The 10570-nt window shown below is 38.2% G+C and overlaps 1 pseudogene; it reads left to right on the top strand.

Annotated features, from left to right (window-relative positions):
* The window catches only part of LOC131743241 (ATP-binding cassette subfamily C member 4-like), a 30992-nt pseudogene extending 20849 nt beyond the window's left edge, over positions 1-10143 (top strand).
* The last annotated feature ends 427 nt before the right edge of the window (positions 10144-10570 follow it).

Consider the following 10570-nt stretch of genomic DNA (forward strand, 5'->3'; position numbering starts at 1 on the left):
TGTCTTCTCTTCTAGGAGCTTTATGGTGTCATGTCTTATGATTAAGTCTTTAAGCCATTTTGAGTTTACTTTTGTGTATGGTGTGAGGGTGTGTTCTAACTTCACTGATTTACATGCACTGTCCAACTTTCCCAACACCACTTGCTAAAGAGACTGTCTTTTCTCCATTGTATAGTTTTGTCTCCTTGGTCAAAGATCAGTTGACTGTAGGTGTGTGGGTTTATTTCTGGGCTCTCTATTCTCTTCCGTTTATCCATAGTCTGTTTTTATGCCAATACCATGCCATTTTGATTACTGTAGCTTTGTAGGATTGTCTGAAGTCTGGGAGGGTTATGCCTCATGCTTTGTTCTTTTTCCTCAGGATTGCTTTGGCAATTCTGGGTCTTCTATGGTTCCATATAAATTTTAGGAGTATGGGTTCTAGTTCAGTGAAAAATGTCATGGGTAATTTGATACCAATTGCCTTAAATCTGTGGATTGCTTTGGGTAGTATAGTCATTTTAACAATATTAATTCTTCCAATCCAAGAGCTTGGGATAGCTTTCCATTTCCTTGAATCATCTTCAGTTTCCTTTATTAATGTTTTCTAGTTGTCAGCATAAAAGTCTTTCACCTCCTTCATCAGGTTTATTCCTAAGTATTTTAATTTTTTGATATGATTTTGTTTTTATACATTGCTTTTCTGATATTTCACTGTTAGTGTAAAGAAATGCAACCAATTTCTGTATGTTAATCTTGTGTTCTGCTACCTTGCTGAATTCATTTATCAGTTCTAGTAGTTTTTGTGTGGAGTCTTTAGGGTTTTCTCTATATAGTATCACGTCTGCTATATATAATGACAGCTTTACCACTTCTCTTCCAATTCAGATAACTTTAATTTCCTTTTCCTGTCTGATTCCTGTCTAAAAAATCATTATTTTCATTCAACTTTTTATTGAAATTTTACGGATTTTGAAATACATATTTGGCATATCAAAAAAGGATAAATATTCTTATTTACTAAACTGTGTTCTTCCATCAAATACTGCTAAATAAACACGTGAAATTGCCCAATATGTCCTTTTTTAGACTGACAGTATAGACTTAAGTGGGGACGCTTATTGCAGTGGGAAATCCTTAAACTTATTTTTTTTTCTTTTTATGACAATCAGAAGTGGTTTGATGATAATTAACAGAACCTCCTTAAGGCCTAAAGCGTGTCTCAGGGCTCTGAGTAAAGCTTAGAATGCAGCAGCTGCAGGCATTGGTGAGGGGCTCAGAAGTGAGGGACTCCTCTTTCTGCAAAGAATGCCACTTTCTTCCCCCAGTCGTTGGGGAGCTTCATCCCCTTTGAGGAGTTTCCTAAAGAGAAGGTGAGGGAGGTGACAATAGAGAGAGGCTTTGATTATGAAATAGGTGATTGAACTTTAAGTGGGTATCCCTGTTCTCTTGAGCGACAAAAACCACCCTTCCCAAACGTGCTGATACTGTGAGCCCATTCATTGCTCAAGAAGGTCTGTCTATCTTTTAAAAACAAAGAGATTTTTTTGTGTGTGGATTAGCTCAGGTAACGCCTCTATAGAGTGTACTTTGAAAACCAGGTGGACACTTCAAACCTTAGACCTCTTACAGGATGTAAATTTGCTCTATGAGAGGGGCCTGAAGGAAAAAATGTGATGGGCAGAGAAACGTTCTTGTCATTATTATAAGCAGAGACCCTGTCTCACTTCTCCCAGTTAGGCTCAAAGCTGGTTGATTCACCTGGCCTCTTTCAGGCCCTTTATCTCCTCAAACACCAGTCCTTGAAGAGGCCCTCATTTGGGCCCCAGAGTAGAATCCTGCCCATGGTTTAGAGCATTGGGGGGAAGATGGAGGAGAGTCAGAGGAGAGGGAGGAATACTGGTGACCAGCCTCCCCTCGACTGGCCACGTCATTTGTGTAAACCTCATGGAAACAGCTAAAGGAAGAGAAGTCGCCTGCATGTTAGAATCCTAGAAGTAATAATTACAAGGAGTAAAAAAATTTTTATAAAAGTCTAAGTAAAATGATGGTTATTCCCCTGACAAGGAATTCTTACCTTTGCTTACATGGTTGCTTAAACTTTGATCCTAAATTTGAGAGTTTTAAAGGAGACCTTGAATTTGGCTCCAGGGATTTTTCAGTTCAATTCAATAATCATTTTGAAATGTCATACGACCAGTGATTTTCAGTGCTTTGGAGGCATACTGTCCACTTAATCAACTTTGTGCAAATAAAGCTCCCTTTATAATGTCTTTTTAATTTTGGATTTGCTTAGGGATACGTCTTTTTTGGTGGCACACCATGTGTCTTCTGCATCCATTTCTCTCACCAGACTTAAAACTAAGACAATAGGGAAAGAAGGTACAGGAGGCTCTCTGAGTGTCATTCTTCATGGGCACAGAAAAGAAACGTCTGCCTTCTTCATCTTTCTTCTCAGGCTTCTGTGAAGTGAGGAGGAATAGTCCAGCCCCAAGACCAGGCAGGATTTGCGGCTGGTGATTCCGAGCAGTTCCCGGGCGTTTGTGGAAGAGTCAGATCTCCTCTTGTTCCCACATGTGTGCGTCCCGTTGTTCTATCCCCATCACTGAAAGAAGCCAATTGGGCTCTTCTCTGCTGCCCATATTCTTGTGCCCTGGCTTACCAGAGCCTTCCAGAAGAAAACGTAAATGACCTGCATAAGCTTATGTACAAGATCCTCTCTTGAAACCCAGAAAGGCGTATATTTCCAGAGTAATTTCCTTGCGGTTCCTCTCAAAGCAGATGAATAGGAAAAGCTTTTTAAATTCAAATAATTTTATTATGGCTCATGTCACAGTGGGTTTCAGGTCATCCTGGCCTTGCAGTTGATAACGAGGTTCTGTGAGGCCTGGAATCCTAGCGCTCAGGTGAGATAACGTGGGGATCAGCTGATGCAGAATCAGAGGCCAAACCCTCAGGAACCAGAGGTGCCACGGGCCCCAGTAGCTGACATTCTCTTTGCACATGTGGAGATGTTCCTTTCACACATGTGGAGAGATTCCCCATCCCAGAAGGCTGTTGTACCAATGGAGAAGATATCCTAGTTCATTCTTCAGTGCCGATGTGCAAACATTTAAGAGTTTTGCTTTGAGGCACAAACCTCAACTAATCATGCTGTTGGTATTTCCCAGTATCACACCAAGATTGACAATCAGTTTATCTAGCTCTCTTGATGTAAAGTTCCTCAAATTAGTATAGCCTCATTTTTGTTCTGAGTAGATACTACCAGGAAGGTATTTTTAAAAAGTCAAATCTTCCTTTCTCTTCTTCAACTTCTTCTTAAGATGACACATTTCCACACTTTCTTGTTAGTGTTCAATCATCCAGAAGAAATTTTGGAGCATACTTTGTACAGTGGAAAATTAATTTGGAGATACTGTTTTGTAAAAAAGCATTTGCAACCTTATTAATGGTTATAGGGAATTTTGGTGGTTTGTTTTGTATTTTAATTGTTCTGTTAGCATTCAAACATGATGAAAAGAGTTTAAGGTAATAACATTCACTATTTTGGGGTACTTAGGAACCGGTTTTATTCACTGGAACAATGAGGAAAAATCTGGATCCCTTTAATGAGCATACGGATAAGGAACTGTAGAATGCTTTAGAAGAGGTAATTTATTGAATGTAATTAACTTGTTAGCATCAGTATATGTGTGTGTACATTTATAGCAGCGCAGGTAATTAATGGGAGCTTATCGGTTTAACTGACTTTATTTAGCTCCAAGGAGAACACTGATGACATGGGTACATGTGTAAATTAAAACATGTATATTAGTGGTGATGAAAACCAACAAGATAATGCCGTATGCTTTCATTTTAGCTTTTCCCTAGAACCCAGAGCAACTAGGTACATTACCTTGTCCTTAGTAGAAGACTAAACTAGAAGTTATAATTCTGAGTTCAAATTCTACTAAGGGACCTAGTGAAGCAGTTACTTTAATTCCCTTGCAATGTTCATTTTATTCCTCTGGTCTTAGGGAATATCAACTAGGTGGAGACAATAGTAGTTTTTCATTATTAACTGAAAGATAAATGAGATCATACCAACAAAATGCTATGAAGTTTCATAAGAAAGTGTCTATAAAGGTAAATTATATAATTGGAATGTGATGGTAGTTATTTATTGGCGATCGTGTCCTTTTAATGCCACAGCATGAATGCAGGTAAGAGAATCCTGGAGCTTTTGCTCAGTTTTTATATGGATCGGTTCATTTCTAGAGGATTTTCTGTTATTTGTATCATGTTTCCTTTGGCCCACTTCTTTGAATTTCCTCACCCTTGCGTGAAAAGGATTTTGACTTGTTAAGTTGCCATTGGTTTGTATATTTTGATACAAATTATTTTGTGTATTGGTCCTAGTTTTACAAGTTGATTCTACTAATGACAGAAACTGTATCTAGACTTCTAAACCATAAACAGACTTCTAATTTCTCATAGGACCTAGCTCAGTCTTATTCTTTTTAAAAAGTAAGCACTTAATAAATAGGTACTAAATGTTTGATTGATCTAATTTCAGAGAAGTGTGGCTTATTTCTTTAAAAAAAATTTTTTTTTACACATATCCAAATGACTGATTGTTCACACTGTTGTTTTGAATTGGTGTTTGTCATTTAGTGTCACCCTTCCAGGGAAGCTCTGAAATCTGTAATATATAGATGAGCTTTGACTGTGAGCAAGCAGATTTGGAGGCCCGACCATTTCCTGCCGGGAATTCTGGTTTCTGAAGGCCTGTCGGCACTGAGTCTTTACAAACTACCCCTCTTTCCAGCAACTGTGGGGATTTTTATTTTCCTAAATCAGGCTGATTGCTTCACCTTCTCCTACTTGAGAAGCAGTGGACCTCTGATTTCATTTAAGCTTGTGAGTCTTTCTACAGTGAAATTCTAGAAGAGAAGAGGTGAGGAGAGCAGTTAACCATTAAATATAAAGAAAGAAGGATGATCCACTGCTCTTGAACTCACAGAGTAGATTTAATGGTGAAACTGTGACATCTTTAAAAAAAAAACTGGAAATACTGGTAAATTATTTTCCTATTTGTTTCCAAGCTCGAGATCTCTCTTAACAGAGTCTCAGGTAGTAAAATCACTCTAGAATTTTGGACAGAGAGGAAATGTTAATTGGGAGACAAATCCTGTAAAAATCTGTCTTAGAACTTGGCCCTAACTTATACTTAATTCATCTGTAGGAGCCAAAATTTAGATAAAATTTAGTAACCTCTCAATTCTAAAAATGATGAGGTGGTGGAAGTGGTAGACAACACTGAGATCTACCTTTATTTAAACTACATTGGGAACTTTCTGTCAAAAGAAATAAACATGAGTTTATTTCACAAAGTGAAGTGTGTGGTTTCCATGTATTGCTTCTGGAATTGACCCTATTACTTTACTGATATGTCTTAGAGTGAGAAATCATCCCATCATTTTGTTTCTCTAGGAATTGTTTCTTTATGACTTTTAAAAAGAAAACCTACCACATCTTTTATTGAAAAACATACAAATATGTCATAAAGAAATAATTCCCAGAGAAAGAGAATGATGGGATGATTTCTCTGAGACGTACCACTAAAGCAATGAGGTCAATTTTTTTTTTTAATGAGGTCAGTTTTTAAGTGAACTAAAAACTCCAGTCATCGGTTAATAAATGATGCCAAACTGGACATGTGAACCCAAACTCATAGAGTTGGCCTGCAAGTGAGGGAGAGGGCACCACCATGTTTTCCTCTTTAAGAACTTCAATTAAAAGAAAAAGATGCTTTTTTTTTTTTTTTTTTTTTTTTTTTTGCGGTACGCGGGCCTTTCACTGCTGTGGCCTCTCCCGTTGCGGAGCACAGGCTCCGGACGCACAGGCTCAGCGGCCAATGGCTCACGGGCCCAGCCGCTCCGCGGCATGTGGGATCTTCCCGGACCGGGGCACGAACCCGCGTCCCCTGCATCGGCAGGCGGACTCCCAACCACTGTGCCACCAGGGAAGCCCAAAAGATGCTTTTTAAAAAAATTTTTAGATCCTCTTAGTTCTGTCTCCTCCTTCTCCCTTGGTGGAGATGGACATTCAGAAGGGAGACAGTCCTAATAATGGTGCCCGTCTCATCTTAGTTACTTTTCAAAGTACGCTGAAATATGTTTTTCTTATACTGAAAAATAGCCAGCTGACTGTAAACTGAAAAAAGTTCATCAGAAATTGGTGCCAATTAGGGCACCAAAAAAGCAAGGGCAGCTCTACAAATATAGCATAAGTAGTGACTGAAGAAGATGAAGCACTTTATCACTCAAAGGTTAAAAGAGCACAGTAGATAAAACTCTGGAAATGAATCATCGATGTGTTGCTACTGTTAAAAAACAAAAACAAAACAGCTTAGGTACTGGGATTTACAATTGAGAGTGATATGTCATGTCAAAACTGTGAAGAAATCATCCAGTTATGTTACGTTCTACACTGATACGTTGATCCTCTGTTAGGACACAAGTATGTCTCATCATACTGAAAACCAAGATACAGAAATCTGGGTATCAGCGGCCTGTGCATCAGGAACCACGTGATTCAGTCCTGGCTTTGGCGACAGGTCCCATTTCCATGTCTCTGGGCCTTGTATTTAGGTGAGCAGTCTCTCCTTTTACTTCATTTACTGCTGGCTCTGCTCTACTAAAAGCTCTTCCCCATCTGTTGATGGCATTTCACTCTCTCTCTCCAGCCCACACCAGCCTTTCTTTTTCAAAAGAAGGTTCCATAAAATGTGGAAACCATCTGACATCTGTGTTAACTTCCTATGGGGGGCGTTGGCACCTGGTTGGTAGATACAGTACACGCAGCAGGTTACTTTGAAAATGTTTATGGTGATAGAAATAAGGTGCCTTATAAGTTCAGTTTATTTATATATTTATTTATTTTTAAAATTTTATTTATTTATTTTATTTTTGGCTGCATTGGGTCTTTGTTGCTGTGCCCGGGCTTTCTCTAGTTGCGGTGAGTGGGGCCCACTCTTCATTGTGGTGCGTGGGTTTCTCATTGTGGTCGCTTCTCTTGTTGTGGCGCATGGGCTTCAGTAGTTGTGGCACATGGGCTCAGTAGTTGTGGCTCGCGGGTTCTAGAGCACAGGCTCAGTTGTGGCACACGGGCTTAGCTGTTCCACGGCGTGTGGGATCTTCCCGGACCAGGGCTTGAACCTGTGTCCCCTTCACTGGCAGGCGGATTCTTAACCACTGCACCACGAGGGCAGCCCCCATAAGTTCAGTTTGTTTTCTTTCAGTCTTGCTAAAGTTTATTATTTTCCGAAGCTCAAAAATGATCTGAAGTATTCTATACTGAGATGTATAGTTTTTAATAGTATTATATGCTCCATTTTCCTTAAATTATAACTTTTTAAAGTGCTTTCCACAGTTTAAAGTATGATGTTATGATATCTTGGAGCCAGTTAATTGTTTAATAATATATTCCTTTTACACTTATATTTAATAAGAAAATAGTGTTATATGTAAATTATTTATATGCATTTATTTTCTAATTTATCGGAACAGACATGTCACAAGAAGAGATGAACTTGTGGCTTCATTCATACAGCCAACAAATATCTACTGAGAGCTTTCTAGACAGGCATTGTTTCAGATTCTGGGGTTATCACAATCATTAAAAGAGACAAAGTCTCTACCCTTTTGGAACTTAAATTCTCCTGGAGAAGATGGAAAACAAGCCAATGCATACGTAACAAAGTCTCAGTGCTGATACTTGCAAAGGAGAAAAATAAAGCAGCATATGAAGAGGGGCTAGCTGACAGCATTATTAATAATGGGCAATATATGTTGATCTCTTTGTATCAATCAGTGTTGTAAATTCTACACATAATGACTCATTTTATACTCTGACAATGTTAGGAGGTAAGCACCTTTATTATACTATATTGTAGTCTTATTTAGAGTTTTGGAAACTAAGATAAACTTCAGGAAGTTGCCCAATTGGCAGAGCCAGGCAGGACTTATGCCCAGGCTGTCTGGCTTCAAGGCTCCAATTTTTTTGTTTTAAAATTTTCAGATCACAAGAACATGGAAGGAGTTGTATGATGAACACATCTGCACCTTCACCTTGATTCACCAGCTGTTAATATTTTTCCATATTTGCTTCCTCTCTTCCATATATTTTGCTGAACTGCTTGTAAGTTGTAGAAATGTTTATTAAAAGTTGCAATTCACCTTTAAATACATAAATATACACCTTGTAAGAACCAAGGACATTCTCTCACATAACAAAACACAGTTTTCTAAATCAAGAAATTTCATAGTAATATCACACTATTATCTGTTTTCAGATTCTCCAGTTGTAACTCCTAGTTATTATTGTCTACTGCCTCTATTGTGTTTTTTTCCATTCTAATACTAAATTATCCTGGGTTGGCCAAAAAGTTCGTTCAGTTTTAAGTAAAAATAACAGACATTTTTCATTTTCACCAAGACCTTTATTGAACGATGTATTTGCTCACCGAATGAACTTTTTGACCAACCCAATAACTTGAATATATGATTATACTATTGAAAGCCTTCATATTCTTATTATTCTCATAACCATCCCTGATTCATAAATGAAGACAGAATCTCAGAAAACAGTATTTTCTGAAAAACACTGCTTCTCACAACCCTTATTCCTCATGAGACAAATATGGACAACTGGAAGGAAAGTAAAAAATCAGATTAGTGATGAGATGCCATCCCAGTAAGGGGCAAGTGTAAAATTATTTCTTCAAAGTCAGGATGTCAGTCTTAAGAAACACTAACCCACTTGCACCACAATATAAATCTTACCATTTAGATTTTTGTACTTCTCATGCAGTCACTAAATACGAATACCATATTTAATCCTAACTCTGAATTCCCATTTTCTTGGGATTGGACTTCATCAGGAGCACAGTTTGGGATCACATTCATAGAAGTGCTCCAGCATTTAGGGTACCACAAAAATATTGCCCACTCACCCCTGGTGTTTTGTTATTTGACTCTATAATTCTGTGTCCCTGCTCATTGGCAGGGACTCATCAATCCATTGGTGTCTTAATTTGAAATGTATTTACTCTTTGTTCTTTAACTTCAAATATAGCCTGAGTTTGGTTCTTGTTCTATAGTACTTCTCCAAAATAAATATTCGTTGAATCAATCCCTACCACCCAATGTACTTTCAGATTAAGTTCGCAAGTTAAAAGTTTGGTTTTCTTTATCTTATGATTACAGTTTTATGAAGATACATTAATATAAACACCACTTATACCCATAGTCTGGGGGAAATAAGATGTTATGTTGTATCCTGTTTTTCATGAATTTTCATTTACTGCAAGACATTTTTGACATTGAAGAAAATGCACTTAACTGGTCCAGTATTTATGAGATTAAACTTGGAAAAGAACCATTACCAGAATAGGCTCCAGGATTACTAATGTATGAGGTGCAGTTTGCCATTGTTTGAATTCGTATTTTTTTAAACTTTTAGACCTTCCAAAATGGTAAAGTGCTGATAAAATTATATCTTTAGAGAACCATACTTCCTGTAATATGTATATATTTTAAAGTTTCCCTTTAATGTACCAACCCATATGCAAAATGTACTTTGGTAAACTTGACTCAACCATAAAATCCTTTTAACTTTTCCATTTAAACCACACTGGGAAAAATAGCTTCATTTTTTGAGAAAGTTCCTTAACTAATCCTTAGGTGGGGTTTCTGGTAGGTGTCATGTGGCAGGGAAGGGGGACGCTGATATTTTTCTGTCCTGACTTGGCTCTACATCTTTCTCAGTGAATGCTAATTGGAAATAGCTCTCCCCATCACATGGCTGTACATGTAAGATACATAAGAAGTCATGAGGACTTCAAAGCTCTAATATCTAAGAGGATTGTCTGCTTCAGTAGCAGTTTGTTTTGGAAAATGTTCTCTCTGTATCCACAGGTACAGTTTAAGGAAGCCATCAAAGGTGTTCTGGGGCTTCCCTGGTGGCACAGTGGTTGAGCGTCCGCCTGCCGATGCAGGGGACGCGGGTTCGTGCCCCGGTCCGGGAAGATCCCACATGCCGTGGAGCCTGCGCGTCTGGAGCCTGTGCTCCACAACAGGAGAGGCCACAACAGTGAGAGGCCCGCGTACTGCAAAAAAAAAAAAAAAAAGGTATTCTGAAGGTAAAATGGATACTGAATTAGCAGGATCAGGATCGAACTTCAGTGCTGGACAGAGACAACTGGTGTGTCTTGCTAGGGCTATTCTCAGGAAAAATCAGATATTGATTATTGACAAAGCCACATCAAATGTGGACCCAAGGTATGGAGCTGAGGTCCATGAAACCTGGTATCCAAAATTTAAGTGTTGTAAATGGAAAACATTTAGTGATGCTGAGAAATGTTTCTAAGTGTTCTCTTTGCCTGAAAGATATCTCTTGTTAACATTAATTGCAGAAAACAAAAGAAGAAACCAAAGCATGTTATATAGTCTTAATGTTGTTACTAGGTATCCTATGAGAGCTAGATTCCTAAATCCAGCTCCTGATAGTTCCAAGCAATTTTGAGGCAAGACTATTTTCCATTGTTTTA

Source organism: Kogia breviceps, chromosome 16 (assembly GCF_026419965.1).
Source record: "Kogia breviceps isolate mKogBre1 chromosome 16, mKogBre1 haplotype 1, whole genome shotgun sequence".
NCBI lineage: Eukaryota > Metazoa > Chordata > Mammalia > Artiodactyla > Physeteridae > Kogia > Kogia breviceps.